We start from the raw sequence: 17,944 nt of genomic DNA, 5'->3' as shown, positions 1-17,944 counted from the left end.
CGTAGCAGCAAATCTGAGGTAAGCCTAACCATTTCTGGTGGAAGTACCCAAACTGGTGTCCGTTTATGATGTTGACTCTAGATGCTTTGTGGGAAATGTGTGAACGTACTGATGGTAGGCTTTATTTGGGATATATTTTGCAGGACCAAAGCCGAAAATTGCTTGAATAAAAAACCGCGTGCTCGTCTGTACAGCAACGTGACCAAGCTTCCAGGAGAAGGCCTTGACGGAACCACCTATTGCAAGGAGTTTGCAGACAACAACTCTGAGTTCTCATTATGCCAGGTACGAGGTCGTTCAAAGATGGGGGCATGAAGGGAGTGGCCCTTCCTGGGAGGACATCTTTCAGGGGGTTCCTCTTTTCCGAAAACATCGTTTTCGGGCACGTTTTCTTTTTTCGTTTTTTCTTCTCCTGGATCCACCAATTACATGTAAGCGCAACCTGTTACTTCGTGGCAACTCCTGCGTCGTCACTACGCCTCTATCGACTGACACAAAGCACATTCCCGACAAAAGAAAACGTTCTGAGAAAAACGAGCCACTAAATAAGCTTCGCTACAGGTAGTGACACTGAGCTCCAAGAGCGAGATAGAGAAGCAAGGACAGGCCACCGCGCCAGCTGTGCCTAACGTTGCTCGCCATGCCATGTATCGAGCACGCTCCGAAGTGTCTGCTGCTGTTCCGAGCAGCTCACCACGGTAGATGCCTTTACAGCGTCAGCGTTCCCATGGTTTTTTCTAGGGGAGTGCAAGTGCTTCCGGAGGGAGGAAGGCGTGCAACCCCCACCTCTTCTCCCTAAGGGGGGCACTGCGGACTGTGCATTCAGAGGTTCATATCATGACATCTTAGAATAAGCATTAGGACATATGGCTAAAACCCCTTACCCGCGTCTCGGTACGCCCATGCTCGACAGCCTCACCGGTGCTCACCTTGACCTCCCCAGGAGCGCCACTTGCAAAATACATAGATAATGTCGCACAACCACATACCCTTTTGTAACCCACGGCCTCAATACATGTAGAATTATTGGGCTACACCTCGCAAATTGTCTGTGGTCTTCGTCGAAAACTAAGCTTAACCGATAGATGGCGTCACGGGAAGCGTAGACGTAGGAACGTTTATGGCAGGGTATTTAACGGGCCTCCTCCCCTTCTGCCGATACAGCTGTGCGTGCGGAGGGTCGCCAGAGAACCAAATGGCGGCTGCCTGCAGCTATCCCACGTAGTTTCATGTCATTTGACTGCGCGACTGTAAGACGAGGAGTGTCTAGTATAACATGGCACCGGGCATGCTTCCTAGGCAAGATCATTACTAGGCAGCTGCAGGCATCCGCATGCTACGTTATACACTATCAGAAGAAGAAAAAAACGGATAGTAAGCGTCAAAAAACGATCAAATTCTTGACCTTTATTCTATGCGTCACGGACTTGCACCTAGCGCTTTTAACGGATACTAAAGGTCGCGAATTTGATCGTTTTTTGGCGACTATTTTAGAAGTAAGCTATTGACTTCTATTTTATGCGTAGAGTCCTTATGCGTATATTTCCCCTTATTACGGTCGTATACCGCTTGTTATACCGGATAGTGTACTTCAACACAGGCGTATAGGCTGTATAGGCGTAACAGGGCACTTTGTCGCTGCAAGGTGAACGACTTTGTACCACCGTAACCTTCAGAACAAATTCCACGCAAAAAACTGCGAGAATTGAAACAAGCGTAAAAGCGACACTCTCGGTGCTCCCCGGCAAAACGGTTACGCCTGATATTGCGCGCTTCACGCGCACAGACTGACCATCACTTTTTTAGGTGCTTAGCGCAGATATTCCACAGTGCGAATAACATTCTCCATTAAAATATACTGGGTGTCTTTTTTTAGGCGATACAGATTTTTCATAACGAACTAAGGGCTATAGACATGCTGTTTCCACTTCTATCACCTCTGGGCTGGCGGACGTTCTTGGCCATATGTTGCTCAACCGTCAAATGACTAATTACCTAAAAATCGTTAATTAACTTTTTAACCATAAAAACCACGAAGTTGTCCGAATGAGAACATCTGTTCCTTTCAGTTATCTGATATCGCAGCCGTTTTCAGAGCAAAAATTCGTTTGGTAGATCGTCCGCAAAAAAATCGTGAGAGAACACCATTTCTTTCTCTATTTTGTTCATTACGCATCTTCGGAGACCCGTCTTTCCTTCACCCCCAATGTAAGAGTGTGAAAGAGCACACTGTTGCCTCTTGCGTCCTGGAGGAAGATTAACAGAAAATGCAACCCAAGATAAGGGCAGTTCCGAGAGCGTCAACCGATACATGTGTTTTTGTTTTGTTTCCGCAAATTAAAGCTCATCCTCGACGCATGATGTTCCTTCACCCTCTCACTTTGGGGGTGAAGGAAAGACTCGTCTCCGAAGATGCGCAATGAAGAAAAAAATAAAGAAAGAAAAAGGCGCTTCTTCACGAATTTTTTCCGGACGTTGTGCGGAACGGATTTTTGTTCTGAAAACGGCTACGATATCAGGTCACCAGAAGGAACAGATTTGCTCATTGGGACAACTTCGTAGCTTTTATAATTAAAAAGTTAATTAACGATTTTTAGGTAATCAGTTATTTGACGGTTGAGCAATATAACGCCATGAATGAAATTTTTAGTACCGGTATGGCGGAGGATAAGTTTGGTGATATGCGCTTGTGAACAGAGCTTAGAAGAAAAGCAGAAAAAGAAAAAGCAGAACTCGGAGGTGTCTTCCTGTGTTTTACACTCTTCACTGTGGTGGGAAAACAGGGAGTGAACTTCCTAGAAAAATCAGTGACTTTATCAGTAATTGTTTAACCCCTTGTCATCACCGTTGGCTGTATCATTCAGTAATACGCAGATGAAAGTTTCTTATAAGTGTTGTTGTCTCGATGCAGACTCTTAACGGTGGCTGCACCCTAAGTTGTTGTTGGAAGCAAGAGAGGCGAGAATTCCGAAGAACTTCAGCGCCAGATGGCTTCAAATGCGGGAGCGGAACGAATAAGGTAAATAATCATCAACTCAACGCACCTTACAGGTCCCGTAGAGGTCCCGACCAACGTAGACAGAACGAGCGAGCGGTGTAGTTCTAAATACGATCTCATTTACCAGTGAACCCTTCGAGCTCCCTTGAAGCGGAATATGTCGCTGCGTAAGCTCTGCACTCATTGACTACTGCTCACGTGTTCGAGCCCGGATACAACACTGCCGTGAAACACTACACTCTCTGATCTTGGTTGGCACGTATTCTCCGTGGGTAGCGCGTGATCGTAACGATGGTTCGGTTGGATCCTGGCCCTTTTTTCGACGCTTTACAGTATCACTCTCTAAGTTCCTCCTGTCGCGGACCGGGCGTGGTCTGCATTCTCAGAGGTTCGCTATTCTGGATCTGATAGACAAAAAGTGACCCTCATTATTAGGTCGCAGGTATGCTTTACCTGTGTGTAACGTTGTTCTTTGTGTGTCTTTTGTTTTGTTTACTGTCTGTCCTTGGTAGGCACCAAGCGTATATGCAAGCGTGCTGCTTCTCCTGTGTGTGGATCGTTTCTTACTTTGTTGTGTCCTTACTAAAAGACATATTTACTCATGTTATGCACACACTTAGCGTGTTTAGGTGGTGTATATAATTATTGATTAACTTGTACATTACTGATGATCCTTCCATTGTTTTATGAGCAACTTTATTTCTGGACGTCTTATGACGTCTCTGGACGACATTATGTAAATGTTTATCACACAGTCATATCCTTGTATAGTGTATGTCTGCATAACCCAATACTCTAGATCTAAAAAACCAGCTCTCTTGGCCTTGTGGTTACGATGACCACGCAGTGACTGGGAGGTGACAAGTGTTCGAATCACGGCGCCGGTTGTACTATGTTTTCCCTGTTACATTCGTTTTATATAGCAGAGTTGGTTGTGCTGTTGTATACGCTTTACGTTAAATATATTTTCTCTGTGTTTCCCTCGCTTTAAGGCAAATAACGAAATATATCTGTGTGAAGTTGGCCCTGGACGCGTGCTCTGCTCCCACCTGCGATGGTGTCTCAGAACGCGAAGTGCTCTTGTGTAGAATGCGGCAAGCTAGCGGGCAAGAATGTCTCGCAAAAACAACGAAGAACATCAATTCCATGAAAAAATAGCTTGAAGCAAGCGAGCTGGTGAAGATTATGCATAATGTAAAACCCCGAGACTAGGGAACACGAAAGGACAGACACAACACGAAGTCTCAAACAGAGCTGAAAACTTTACTTCACATACAAGAATTATATACAACCAGAGGGAAGGGAACAACCAGTTGAGGACAAAAAGGGTCAGTTCGGAGGAACAAGAAGTCTGCTCAAGGCCGGACCGAGGATTACGGATGGGTTGCTGACACAGTTCCTGTGCATAACCTCTTGTGGGAACTGCGTCAGCAACCCATCCGTAATCCTCGGTCCGGCCTTGAGCAGACTTCTTGTTCCCCCGAACTGACCCTTTTTGTCCTCAACTGGTTGTTCCCTTCCCTCTGGTTGTATATAATTCTTGTATGTGAAGTAAGATTTTCAGCTGTGTTTGAGACTTCGTGTTGTGTCTGTCCTTTCGTGTTCCCTAGTCTCGGGATTTTACATTATGCATCAATTCCATGTGCGATGCAAGCGGGACCCGCGCTAGACAACCAAAACCCGTAGTCATCTACTCTCCATATTTCTTAAAATATATTACAGCAGACCAGGGCGAACGACATCATGGTCATAAGGGCTATTAACGTGCAAAGTCTCAACACGTATGTTAGCGACATAGGGACTGACCCGGTATTGGCCAGGTCTAATGTCCTCGCACTCTTAGAGACCTGTATCCACCTACCGCGATATATAGAAGGTTTGTTGTGCGCTCCTCGTGTCGAGAGAAGACAATCGAAGTCCCAGTGCCGTCATCTACTTGAGAGATGACGAAACTATCCCGGCGACCAAGACAGTCACTCTTGAGGTAGATAAAGTCGAGCACGCCCATACCAGGCTACGTTGATTGATAACAGGCTACGGCATTGCCACAACAGGGTTTTCGGAGAGGTAGGCTCCGGGGAACGCGAGCGCTATATCACTGGTGTTGAAGAAAAGGTACACTGTTCGCGTTTTGTAACTGTTGTCGGCACCTGTACCGCTATGCAAGCATGTGGTCCCTAACATCCAGAGGCGTTCCAAGGGTGATGTGGGTTTCCCCTTCCAGCGGTCGAGGAAGGGGTATCGGACCTATAAAGTTGGGTAATCAAACCGAACTTTCACTCTAGGTTTTAGAATCGATTCTTATTTAATTTTTGTTTTTTTGTGTCAGTTGGTATTTTTCTGGAGAGCTTTCCAGTGCAGAACATTTTGTGCAAAACAATCAATTATCAGTCATGTGTGCGTAGCCAGGGAGAAGGGTCGACACAAGAAGGGTGGGAAACCGGAAGTTGGGTAGAGGCTGGAAGTGGATACACGGAAGTCAAGTATGAACCGAAAAAGCGATTAATGCTAACCCATTCCTCTGGCATGTACCGCTAAATCGCCACTGATTTTTCTCTCAAACTGTACTCGCAGCCGGACTTTTAATGTCAGGGAAAATTAGTGGGTACCCGTGTTGCTAACAAATGGCGAGAAAACGTCCCGGCTGCTAAGTTTCGTTTTGTTTTAGTAGACAATGTGCTAACTTACTCTATGTAACTGTGTCCGCTGACGGCTACGATTCACGAATGTCTGACTGAATCGCTTCCGACATACTTGGAAGGAACTCTTTGCACAAAAAAAAAAAAAATGTAGCGCATCATTCTCTGTGCAAGCGTCTCGTTACAAAGTTTGACGAAAGCGATTCGGTCATGCATTCGTAAGTCGTAGCCTATAACGGACACCGTGCTGAATACGCGACGACTAAGTGAAAACTGGCATGTAGATGACACGTTTTTCTTCCCTTCGAAGTTGCGATGGTTGATGTACGCAACAGAAGAAGCAGATGAACACATGTGTGCGGCAGACGCTGTTGGCTGCTGAATTTCATCAAACCGCGCGTTAGCTGTGCGAAAAAATGGCTTCAATTAGTGTTTCCCTCTCTATTTCGCTTGTTCCAAGATGTATTGTTGATGCTCACTTTGCCGGAACTGGCTGAGGTCTTTTCTCCTGATTGTTTCAGATATGCTTCATGGACAAGTGTGTACCACGCAAGTTTCTCGAGAGGAAGGGCTCAAGTAAGAAGCCCAAAAAGCACTAATTCTTATGCTACACCAGCCAATAAAGATGGGCTCGACCAGCAATTCAAATAAATGAGTATTTTATTTACAATGAATAGCACAAGCCATGTGACATCTGGTTCCACAACGAGCGAAATTATGCAAGCCTTAGGCCTCGCTCGAATATTAGAGGGCTTGAATTCTTTCACTAACCACATAACTGCTATTAGGATGGCACACAATAAAAACATCAGGTACCGAGGCTACTCACTCATCCTCCGCTCAGCTCGCCCTTTCAGCTCCCCACTTGCGTTCAGCTGGTTCGCTACATTGTACATGAGTGAGCATGATCACGAACATGAATTTCGACAAGTATAGCACGTTCTTCCGTACAACAGCCGCAAGTGCTTTTACGATGAGACTCACCTCCGCCCGTGGTCTTATGCTGCCATTGCAACTGTTCAGGATATCGAGAATGGCTTTACGGGCTACGATGACAACTAGGATAATAATGGGAGAGGTAAGTGGGAGAGGCGATCCGGTATGCCATCTCCATGTCTAGCCGACAAGCACACTGTGCTCGTGCAACACTACAACGAGATAAGCCTCTCCATGCTTCCCTCTCCCGTGACGTGACGTCACACAACCCCGTCCAGCTCCACTTCGTCTCCTCCTGCCAACAACAACCACCGCGCTGCGTGCGTGATTACCTTCTTAAGGGCTAAACGCATGGAGCGTTTTTCCGACGTTTTCAGGACGCGCTCGCGGAGGGCGTACGTCGGAATATCTGTCGACTACAGATATTCGCGCGCGTCTGGGCGCGTTTTCCGAGAAGTAGACAAAACCATGGCCGTCGTGCGGAAGAGAAGGTGGCGTATGAGCAGCTCGCATAAATTTTGGGGGCATTATCCATCACACTAAATTTACGTGAACATTGATGTGGTATCTGGAATGAAGGAACGCAGGAACCACAGGAAAGAAGAGCATCTGCACGTTCTAACAAATATTTGTGGTCGATGAATATAGCAACAGTGGCGCGCGTCACTCGCTCCGTAAGCGTCCCATGTGTTTCGGGTGGCCGCCTCGCTGGCGTTTCTTGGGTGCGTGTGCAAGGCCATGGCGTACGCGCGACGTTTTCACGCTGAGAAAACGTCCAATGCGTTTCGCCCTTTATTCAGTGAGCTTTCACAATCGTTCGCACCTCAAGGCTAAAAATAATCATTCAAACTTGAAGAAAGGAAGCATCCCTTTGCCCTTAGAGAAGTGAGCACAGACAGTTTTCTCACGCGAGAACTTAAATCCATTCTCGAGAGACCGTGTGGTGAGCTTGTATAGAGCGAGCTGCATCGGACGTTCACATATTGCTAGTTTTATAGAAGAAAGGGATATCCGAATGTCATCTACGTATCATGAGCATGGCATGGAATGAATAATTACACTGGCTACTGAATTGATTTTCATGAGAAACAGAGTTACACAATGGACGGATCCCTGTAGCAGTCCGTTCACTTGAACCAAAACTTGGGATAGAGTAATTTCGAGCCGCTCTCGGAATGTTCTCTTTTGAAGGAAGTTTGTTATGCACCTAAGTATGTGCCCTCAGTAGTATTCAGTCATGCCGAGACTACGACAATGAGAAACTACAACATTGCCACCAGGGCAGCGACACCACCGTTCGCGTATTTTTCCCCGCGCGGCGCGTGTGCGGAGGGTTGTCCGCGCGCTTATAATATGCAGAGACATGCAAAGAAGGGTCATACACAAAAAGTACAAGTGAAAATACATTTATTAATGCCAATTGTAATGCCAATCAAGTTGACATATATATTTCTTAAAGCCAATTGTGCTGGGAATTGTGCCAATGGGCCACCGTCGCGTATTTTTCCTCGCGCGGCGCATGTGCGGAGGGTTGTTCGCGCGCTTATCGGCGGGGGAGGACTGCGTGCGCGCTTACCCCCTTACATTTTTCATCCTGGGCCGACTTCTTTCGTCATTTTTGAGCCTTGGCCATCTTCGTTCGCGAGTTTTTCCTGTGCGTGACAAGCGACGCTCGGGTCGAGGCGCTTACCGGTGGGCGCGCGTGGCTGGAAGGATGCGTGCGCGCTTACCCGCTCAAATTTTTCAGCCTGGGCCGACTTCTTTCGTCATTTTTCAATCTGTGCCGACTTCAATCACAAATTTTTTTCCCGCTACAACAGGTGTGCAGTAGGCAGTTTACGTGCAAAGGATAGTCGTACACAAAAGTACAAGTGAAAATATATTTATTAAAGACATTAGTGTCAGGAATTATGTTATGACTCTGCGTGACGGAGAAAAACCCAGCCAAAAACATGAAGCAGAAGAAACACAATACACATAATAAAGAATACATTTATTAAAGGTAATATGCAATACTATGTGAAGGAGAAAAACCCAACCAAAAAACCTGAAGCAGAGGAAACACAATACACGTAACAACAATTAAACTTATTACAGGTATGATGCAATAGCATTGAAGGGGTATCACAATTTTTTATAAGTGATAATCACACAAGTTTTCAATTAAGCAGAAGGGGTAGCACATTTTAATCAAAGAAGATATTTTTAATCAATACGATTACAATCAAAATTAAAAGTTTTATTATAAAACGTCTAACATTGTTATACGTGACCACCATAGTGGAGCTTTAATTACAAGTGCCGATAGATGTATGTAGTTAATTATGGACAGCAGAGAACCTGGAAGACCATGGGACACGACTGACACGAACACAAGACGAAATAAAATCTATAACACTACATTTAACCAAAGAAGATATTCTTAATCAAAACAACAGAGGAGGAGAGTAATGTATCATTTTAACTATCATAAAATCATCCTCGTGACTTAATCTAGTCGAACCCCATACAATTTTCATTCTAAGAGACACTACAAACCTTACTTTGTTTTATGAATCCAACGCAGAAAATATATTTAAAAAAATGAACTTCACCGCATAGCACGCTCCTAGCCAACAACCAGCTCCAATAATATCTGCCCTGATTTGTTGAAGACGGGAGGCGTAAACCTGTTTTGTGACAGTTATGAACATTTTCGAGCGCAATATGGAAGATAAGTTGATTACTCCAGCATTACACAATTAATCAATTTCTTATTAAATAAACAGCATAGGCATACGGAAATAATGAGAAACGAAGCGATCAACAGCTAATAGAGAACCAAAACCCATCACGTAAACAAGAGGTACAGAAAGGATTAATAATTGAAAAATAATCTATCAAAACGAGAAACATGCACGCACTTAACACTCAATGGCAGTGAAGCAGTCTAAACGGCGCATCTGCCAACTTCTAAACAACTGACACATGCAGGAAAATAATTGAAAAATAATATATCAAAACAATAAATATGCACGGAAGAATAGCAGAAAAACACTTTGATGCACATGATTAATTTAATACAGCACAGCGGTAACGCTGAATTGCAGAGAAACACTCTAAAGGGCGCATCTGCCAACGTATAAACAACAGACAGGAAAATATGATTGAAACAAGATCAACAGCTAATAGAGAGCCGGAATCCAACACATAAACAAAAGGTACACAAAGGATAAATAGTTGAAGAACAATCTAACAAAACCAGAAACATGCACGGATGAATAGCAGAGAAACACTCTAAACGGTGCATCTAGCCATCGTGTAAACAACATGCACGAAATAATTGAAAAAGAATCTATGAAAACGGGAAACATGCACGGATGGATAGCAGAGAAACGATTTGAAGGATGCGTTTGCCAACATGTAAACAACACACAGGAAAATAATAGCGAAACAAACTATCAAAAATTAATAAATTGAAATGGAAATAATATATCTTTTGAACTATCATAAAATCAACCTTGCGACCTAACAAAATAGAATTTTCATCGTACTCGGGCACTATGAACATTACCTTGACAGAGGTATTCAAACACGCAGCACAGCTAAGCTTTCCACAGTACAACCAGACTTGTGCCCGGCGGGGTCACCCTCTCCCTCCATACAGCCCAAAGCGGAGAATCCGCACATCCTTGTCAATCTACGGGTGGGGAAACCCTCTCTCTCTTTCACATTCTTTCCTCCAAAAGGAAATAATCTTAAGACCGGTGTACAGAGACAAAATTTTTTTGTTGATTGCAAATAGACATTGGAATTATTCGATTCTCAAGAACACAATAAGAATTCTATCAACAAACAATAGCACGCAAAATATCTAAGAATAGACTCTAGTAGTAATATTATGTTGAGAGACAATGGGGAGGCGAAACTCGAACATTGCAACCAGGGCAGCGACACCGTCGTTCGCGTATTTTTCCGAGCGCGGCGCGTGTGCGGAGGGTTGTCCGCGCGCTTATAACATGCAGAGACATGCAAAGACACAAAAAGTACAAGTGAAAATATATTTATTAATGCCAACTGTAATGGAAATCAAGTTGATATATATTTATTAAAGCCAATTGGTGCTGGGAATTGTGCCAATTGTGATGCCAATCAGGTGAAGCCGAAAAACCTTCACGACCTGTAACAGAAGAAACACAATACACATAATAAAGAATATACTTACTCATTACCAATTTCACAGCTTCCATATGGGTATGACTCAATTGTATTAAAGAGGTATCTCTTATCTTCATAGGGCATGAGTGCAAGCTTAGTTGTTTCCAATGTATACATACATTGGCGTTTACTACATATGGTCCTTTGTGGATGACTTACCTTCACACTATTAAACAAAACATCCTTATATACATCGTGATGCAATTCCCTACGAGCAATACTTTTCTGAACACCTTTGGCTCTAGCAATTTGACTATCGTCACTCAATCGGATAGAATACATTTTTGCTTTCAAAGCAACCACCTCTTCAGTTATCCTACCTCCAGTCTCATCCTTGAAGCAGAACAATGACCCTTTATTTTTATTACTATAGAGTGGATGATCAATGGGATAGGATGAAAGGTCGAGGTGATCATCTGCAATCTTTTTGATTTCCTCTTCATACTCTGACGTATGAAACACACCAATGACAGAATCGGTATCCGAATACATGATGGTGATGGGACAATTCAATTTTTCCAAGAGAGTGCAATAGACAAATTCGTAAATTACCAACTTACTATAATCTAAAATACAAAAACCAATCTGTAATGGAAGGCTACATTTTACATTCCTTTTCTTCGTCTCATACAGCACACAATTCTCTGACAAAATTTCAAATCGAATGCAGTCGTTCGAGGAGCTATATCTTTGGGCCTCTTCTTTGGGGAATGCTGTCTTAATTGATCTAAATCGCCTGGGGGAAAGGAGTGTCCTATCGCAAAGGGCATTACAGTTCATCTTATACGTCTGCTTCTCAAAGTCCGTTGTGCTGCAATGCATCGCTGAATGTTCATTTCAATGTACGGGCCAAAGACCGTACCCTGACGAAATTTCAACATTCTATGAATTTTGCTCACCCGCATACCTAACTTGCAATATAGACTCAACAAACGATAATGTACAACATACTCTATTTTATCGTTACAAGTGAGAAGTAAAATTCAATTAGTCTTTTAGAGCCAACTGATACTCTGACAACCAACTCTCGTCAACCTTTTGCTTCATTGGAGCTAGTGGGAAATACCTGGTCTTCTGATGTAGCTCCGGCGGGTAGACGAGGTCGCAGACGTAAATGTAACCATACTCTGCATCCTGATGATGGTTAATGATGTCCAAGCTCGAAAATTCGGATTCGGGCACCCATTCGAATCTTCCAATAGGCAATGGCAATGTTTGGCAACTGGCATACAGACTGTTTGCATCCCAAAAGGAGATGTAACTTTGTGGCTTCTCCGGGTCAAAGTTTGCACAATATTTGTTATTCGCAGCAGCATACCTCAATCCTTGTTGGCAAATACCACCTCTAATAGAAGACTCGATGGTTCGATACATATCTTCATCTGTGTAGCAGCTCGATCTCGGCCTTTGTATACTTCAGAGCAGCCTGCCAACTGAATCCGGGTAGACTGACAAAGTGCAGCACTTCCAATCCATATGTCTTCATAGAAAGCTGTCTAAAATGCTGCATAACATCTAACAGGAGCAGGACATCACATTCCAAATAGATTAATGTATAATCTTTCAATGACGTGCAATCAAAATGATCATATGTTTCCCGAGCAAAAGCATAGTCCATTCAAATCATCATAAAAACCATTCTTGGCCGGCAGGCATTCTTTATTGTAGACTTGAAAGCTTTTGATCCAGGAATAAGGGTACACACCTTTCCTGGTTAAACATGCAAAGTCATTACCATACACTTGCTGTAGGCACTTAAATGCCTCATTTCCTTCCGACACCTTCAAACTATCCACAAAGCACTATTTAAAAATTGCGTGGTGTCGCTGAATATGAGATCCCCATATTCAAAATTCCGTATCTTCTCCGAACTCGTCGCGATGACCTTGGGGGGATGTTCCCACTTCAAAGCATGGAAGCAATGCAATAAGGAGCTGATGTCGTACTGAAGGTTGTGGATGAGCACAGGAATTTTGCCGTGATTGCTGCAACTGATGTTACATTCGTTACAAATGGTAGCCAAAAAGTTGCTGACACTGCTTTCACGACTGTGATCGTGATGACGAACCTTTTTCCTGTCACCACTAAATAACACACCACAATACTCACAGTGCATTGCAGCGATATGTTTCCGAGTTTCTTCGTCTGTGAGTTTAATGGGGGCAGGGCAACGACTGATATCGAACACATTGTTATGAAAACATAACAGGCAGTCGACGCACCTGGAAGCGGCATCGGGGCCTAAATAATTTTAATTTGCGACTATTTTCGAATCATAGGTTCTGATTAGAATGCAGCAGAAGGAACTCATAACATGCTTCTGCACGGCACTTTTCACGTTCGTATTAAGGTCGAGGACAGACTCTGTATCGAGTCCGATAATATATGGAAATGCAAACATGTGACCAAACTTGCAAATTTTAGAACATTCTTACCTGCCTCAGGGAACTCCAACGAAAGCTCCTCAAAATTCTTGCACACTCTCCTATGTGACACTAGGTTTTCCTGTGTTGTAAATCCCCTCATACACTTTTCACAAAAAAATCTATTTTTGTAACCCATCAATGTGCTGAAATTCTTTATCCCAAAAAAGTGATTATCAAATTCCAATAATTGCAAGTTACCGTTAAATGCGACACGCGGAACACGGGAAGTGTGGATGCTCCCATCCTGATATGAGTACGCATACACTTCAATTTGATTCCGTTCTTCAAATTCAGCAATCTCCGAATACGATACCGGACCGTCGGGCCACCATTTGACTCTAGCCGCGGGATTTGATTCGAGATCAATGAGATATTTGCGGTGTGTTTTCCAATCCCTTGCATGCGCTTTTTGAGGATGCAGTAGAGCTAAAGTGTTGTATTTGAAACACTCATCGTCGGGGCATTTTACATTTGTGAGTGTTCTTCTTTTTTTCAGTCGTGCTTATGTTCAATTCGATTTCGGATACGTCCCGGGAGACGTAACCGCTACCTTCACCCTGATAATTTTCAAGGTAGCGCGCTAACTGGCTAATCATTTCACTTAGCGCAACCATTATATCCGCGAGACTATGAATTTCACGCGACACGGCACTTATAAAAGCAAAGTGGCTGCTCATCGAGTCGCCAACTTGCTTTACCATCAGTACTTTCGCACGCATATAATATTTAAAAGGTATGGGGTGCTGTTGTAATATGGAAACTATATCATGCTGGTAATGTATCAGGTATTCGAACGGATCCTCGACAAAGTCGTCATGCGGTGACGCCAACAGGACGTAACGTCCAACGTACCCTTCAAACGCCGGGGCGGTTTCAAAGAACGGAAAGTATGGTACGCTAACACCAGGATGAGCCACCGAAACATGTTCCGCGAGATTGTTCACAACAGGCTCTGGGCTATCTGGATTTTGCACGGCATCTGCCGGCGTATTATCATCAAAAACTTCATCCATCAAAACCTGATCAAATTCTAATCCCCACTCTTCATCAAACAAAGCAGGATCTAAATTTGGAACGTTAGTTGGAACATTTCCGTAAATTAAAATAAGAACAATAAGCAAGAAGCAGACTTACTTTTCAAAGATCTCGGCAGCACACCAAAACAAATTTTTGGCAAAGGAAACAAGCACTGCAACCAGGGCAACAGAACTTGGTGAAAAAACAAGCCATGGGTCACTATTTTATAGTAAATGTGGGCGGAACCGAAAATTGTATATAGGAAATCGTTAACCAATGGCATACTAAGAAAACCAGTAGGCATCCTTTCCATCTCATTCTCTTCCAAATCAACGATGGAAACAGACGAGTGCTATTCACTCTCCCTGGAGGACTGTGAGTTTTTACAGCTTTTCTCCTCTCTTTCCAGTAACTTTAAGGAGATTTTTGTTTTAGATTACGAGTGTCTTCTGACAGGCGACTTGCCCATTGTGCAAACATTGAAGACACCACCCAGAAGTTTCTTTATACAAAATGGCGACCATCTGAGACAATGTCGCTGCGGGGGATCGATTTCAACGAAATCGTCAGACTGGCTAGATCATAACATCAGACCATATCTCGGATGCCATCCCAACTCGGATTGAGTTTGAACTCGGCTGAGAGATTTCATTTGACTATACAGTGGGTGATGTATAAGGACCTGATGAAATTAAACTCGTACTTGAATTGCAACGGACCTGAGAGTGACTTCACACTCATCTTGCGATGTTTACTGTATCAACTCAAAACAAGACGCGGACAACTAAGGAAGAGACTAAGGACAACTAAGGAAAAGTTTGTCCCCATGAAATGTGACTTGTTAAGACGTTACCGTGAAGGTGAACAGATTTCACCGACCATTATCAATGCCGGTTTGAGAAGACCAATCCTTCGGATTTATTACATTCAGCATTCGCACTACATCGTCCAGCGAAAAGAAGACAGCTCTCGCAAGATAGTGAGTCTGGAGGGTTATCTTCAAAGTGCTTGTACATTGAATAAATGAGAGAATTTTTCTTAAATGAGATATTCCTCTTCAGTCATTTTTATTACCTTGAGATCGTTGTGTACAAGGTTATTGTCAAATAATGACATAATGCTTTTGAGTGAATAATTCTTACAAAGACGGGAAGCAAATACGGAAACAAATAGGCCGCAGTGGGAGCTGTAGGGACTCTGTATACACTTGTCACAATATTCGTCAACAGGTAGATCTAGCAGTTCCTCTTCAATTGGTGGTAGACAAAGGCTGTCCACATAGATGAATCTATCATTTCGATCCATCATGTAAAACAACCAATGCTCTCCCGGGCCGTCGTGTGGATGCGTATTAATGACAATGAAGCCTTCTTCTTGAAGTGGCGAAACTCTGTCGACAGCGTAGGTTCCTCGATACATTCTCACAGTTTGAGGGTTCATTGAAAACAATAATTCATGATCTAGAACGTCCATGATTTAATCCAAATGAACTGCAAGGTCAGCATTGACTGTCAATATCTTGGGGCTCTGACTTATAAGTATAACTGACACAGCGTGAGGCAATGATTTTGCAAATTTAAGTTCTATTCTACAATTTCCCTTACGTATCGGATTAAAGTAGCCGCCAACGGACTCGTCTGCACTGAGGTTCCAATGCAATATGAATGAATTAGTTTTATAATTCTGATAACGCAGCTCGACGCTTCTATCATTCAGTTGAGATAGGAAATCATAATAGCTTCCTCTGCATAGGTCATTGTCCCAATCGTATGAGAGTTGTTTTCGATGTCCGCCAATTGTTAGTGTTACTGAACTCACATTGAAATGCTCAAAATTGAAAGGACTCAGTTTGAAGTCACCCTGATAGGCGTCGGTCCGTGTCATAACCATTGAGATCCGATCTGGAATGCGATCGGTGTATAGATTGTCGAAAATTCCATCCACTGAGCCAGCAGTTAATGTCTTAATTTTGCTCTCTAAACCTCGCATAGTATAACACGCTGGATGTTTCTTCAGTATAGACTGGTGAGAGAGGAAAGTTGAGTTACTGACTTTGACTTTACGTAATGACAATACTGCATTGTGTATCTTGATTTGATGTTGATGCGTTTCTCCTGGACTGGTCAATAAACCATGCATGTCGCTGGCGTGCACAGCAGACACCCTAACATCCAATCCCAGTAATAATAGCTTAATTCGATCTGTCAAATCCGTATTAACACGCACGACAACTTCAAATAGTTTGCCACCCCTTGTTCTAGAAATGAGTGCTTTAGCAACATTCGAATTTGGATCGTTTGTGGCATGTTCACCTGAATCATAAATATACATACCACAATCATCTACTGTTTTCTGAAGATGCGTGTTGGTGTGGAGCAAAGTATCAAGCATACATCGGTAGGAGTTCAAGCAATTTGATGATACCAATCGTTGATTGATATACACATTAATATACTTAAACACTGCAGCTCCCAAGTTATTCACGGAGAATACAACATCGTCGACTACACCATCCGCCGTTCTTGTATACGGATCACTCCCATCGCTTCTCAATATCTGCATAGTTAGTTTAATGTACGTACTAGAAACATCGAGATAGAGATCGGATAAGTTGCTTATATTCCATTCAATCGTAGATTTGCCGCCTGTAATTGTTGATACAGGGTAGAATAATTGATTCTCGCATGATTCTATAGAAATTTGAGTGGGCGGGATTCGAAAAAGCTCACACTCCCCCTTCAAAACCAATTCAGACTGGGCGTGGACTACGTTGACCAGTGACATGTTTGCGACTGAATAAAATTGTCACCCTCTCTCTTGCTTTATGTTTAGGACGATTTACCTGTCGCCACTTATTTCCGCTTTTTCCCCCCCGCAACTTCTTTCAAGGTGGAGGACAGTGTGTCGCGACTTCGATGCACGGCTTCTAAGAAGAAATGGAATCATTTCGTGGCTGTTCCTAAGCAGTTTTTTATTGCATCTTCCCATGACCTATGGTAACGAGTACGAAATCCAAACCCATGTCGAGACCTCCGGCGTCGACGAACCGCTTCTAATGGTTTTCTTTCAAATTGGACAACTCCTTGTCGCGACCTCCCGTGTCAATGCGCCGGTTCTAACGGCTTTTTTAAGTGTACAGTCCTGTGTCGCTTTGACTTATCCCCACTGCAATCAGTTATCTTGCCTTATTTCCCATTTTGCCCTATCTTGGACTGCTCATTTTTGCTATCCAGTCAGACAAATGGACGCCAGCGTTGACGAAAATATTTATTCCTCACCCCAATTGGGTTGCTTGTCAAAGACGTCTTTTCTTCTTCTTTTCCTCCGTCTGCCATCGCCGCCAGCGAAATCTTTGAAGACTTGCGACTTAAGCTCGGATGCACTGCTTCTAATGGCTTCTTTCAAATGTTGACCATCTGATAGTTTTCGTGCCAGGTTTTTTGCTGCATTCATTGCGGTCTTAGTAACGTATGGATGTGCTCGTCGCAGGAGTGGTAATGCAAACTTGCGCAATGATTTAAAGAATCCACTGCCCCTCTGGAACATTGGTCCCGAGTATGGCGTAAGATTGCCAAGTACATGACCGTAGTGGATTTCCAGGATTTCTTTAAGATACATGTCTAAAATGTAGAGCTAGAGCTGTTTTGCCTGGTCCTTTGAAGTGGAGAGGTCGACCAGAGTTGTCACACAAATTAATTGAAATGAAATTTATTTCATTATGCAATAGCTTA

General features: G+C 43.3%; 1 long non-coding RNA gene across 1 annotated transcript; it reads left to right on the top strand.

The window, feature by feature from the left end:
- The first annotated feature begins 224 nt into the window (after window positions 1-224).
- Window positions 225-6,240, top strand: LOC135370224 (uncharacterized). The gene is made up of 3 exons (XR_010415260.1): window positions 225-285; window positions 2,912-3,019; window positions 6,159-6,240. It is a non-coding gene; the product is annotated as an uncharacterized LOC135370224 (long non-coding RNA).
- Window positions 6,241-17,944: the final 11,704 nt, after the last annotated feature.

The sequence above is a fragment of the Ornithodoros turicata genome, chromosome 10 (genome assembly GCF_037126465.1).
Source record: "Ornithodoros turicata isolate Travis chromosome 10, ASM3712646v1, whole genome shotgun sequence".
In the NCBI taxonomy this organism is placed as follows: Eukaryota; Metazoa; Arthropoda; class Arachnida; order Ixodida; family Argasidae; genus Ornithodoros; species Ornithodoros turicata.
Note: the sequence above shows the minus strand (reverse complement) of the source record. Positions and strands in the feature narration are given on the sequence as shown.